General features: G+C 43.0%; 1 long non-coding RNA gene across 1 annotated transcript; it reads right to left on the bottom strand.

Annotated features, from left to right (window-relative positions):
• Positions 1 to 489: 489 nt before the first annotated feature.
• On the bottom strand, positions 490 to 1,088 carry LOC141754431 (uncharacterized). Its single transcript, XR_012590645.1, has 3 exons — positions 1,072 to 1,088; positions 795 to 965; positions 490 to 679 (listed from the first exon to the last, which is right to left on the bottom strand). It is a non-coding gene; the product is annotated as an uncharacterized LOC141754431 (long non-coding RNA).
• Between the last annotated feature and the right edge of the window lie 456 nt (positions 1,089 to 1,544).

The following is a 1,544-nucleotide window of genomic DNA, read 5'->3' as shown; positions in this document are numbered from 1 at the left end:
TGGACGTTTGTGCAGAAAAAAAATGCTGCAGCTCCTCCAGACCAACAGAGGTTTCCCGTGTCTTGTGAAGTGACGGAGCTCATTAGCTAGTAACGTTACCCTCTCGTTACCGACCGGGTGCCGGTGTCTCCCTGCTCTCCGGCTGCGGGCGGAGAGAGCAGGGAGACACGCTGCAGAGCCCCGCTGCCTCAGCCTGCACTTAGGCAGGAAAAGCCAACACTAAGATCAGATCTAAATCATGTTCATGGAGAGACCTTGGTCTGGTCAGCTAACATTACTGCCAAGCAGCTGAAATATAGAGTGATATTGTGGTTTTAGCTGACGTGTGTCGCCTCACTGTTTTGAGTGATGCTCGTTCAGGTATATTGAGAGCGAGCAAGTGCGAGCCCGACGCTGACTTTCGTTGATTTCACGGCCACAGGTGTCGCTGTTAAGAAGCATTTCTGAAAGTTACAAATAGTCCCTTTAAAAAAAGTATTATTTGTCTATATACTAATGAGCACCAACACCACCAGACATGTGACATCATGTCCAAGTATGAATATTCAGGCTCTAACAAGGCACATGGATAAGTGTGGAAGTCCAAGTATTGGGCGATAATGGGGGAGTGAGTTAGTGAATGACTTATGGCCCACTCAAAGACACCAGTTCTCTCAATCCAGCCTTGGTAGCCCGCTGACTGTGTGAGAGAGAGATATATGAGTTCCAACATAACTTTCATTGTAACTTCTCACATACAAAATCAGCGTGTGTAGCCCTCATTTCCTCTTATCATGTATGTAATGTAAACTCACCATTTTAAATGAAGTCCCACTCAAGTCCATGAGTCCCATCAGCAGAGTGGATACATGTGGATATACGGTTGTAGTCTTGTCTTGTAGCTCGTGAATTTGCCAGTTTTCTTTGAGAAGACTTTGCCCTGTCCATCCTTGGTGCCTCTCTCAGGGTTTATTCCTACGGTGCACCTGAAAAATGATAGTGTTTCTTCAGGCACTGTGTAAAAATCAAGTTGTGTGAATCACTTAGATTAATGCCACAATAAAAATACAGGTTTTACTGAAAGTATCTAACCTTGAGATTAATTTGAGTGTGCAGATGTAGAAGGTGGAAAATAATGCAGCAAGCCCCATCAAGAAGGTGGGCTGGATCCCCTCACATATGAAGTGGCCCTCAAGGCTGACCATCCAGCGCCAATAGCTTCCTGCTGTTTCACCTGAAACTTAGAAAGAATTTTCCTCAGTCAACTTTTTAGTCAATGTTTGAAATGAATTGTGTTGAGTGGTGTGCATTACTGGTTGAGAAACAGTTTTTTGATCAATTATGAATATTCTGACCATCTGATCTATAGAACATGTGGTTTTCAGATATCATTCAAAAACACTAGTTAGCTAGTAAATAAACTTGCCTTCAATTTTGTATCTGCTCTGCTGAATTACCACCCAATAACCAACATGCACTGAAGTCTTAATGTTACTTTAAATGTTGAAGGGACTTCCATAGACTGTAAAATGTATACACCGTCGTTATGCATGAATTCACTGGCA

This window comes from Sebastes fasciatus, chromosome 17 (genome assembly GCF_043250625.1).
Source record: "Sebastes fasciatus isolate fSebFas1 chromosome 17, fSebFas1.pri, whole genome shotgun sequence".
NCBI lineage: Eukaryota > Metazoa > Chordata > Actinopteri > Perciformes > Sebastidae > Sebastes > Sebastes fasciatus.
The sequence above is the reverse complement of the archived record's forward strand: the minus strand, read 5'-3'. Positions and strand labels throughout refer to the sequence as shown.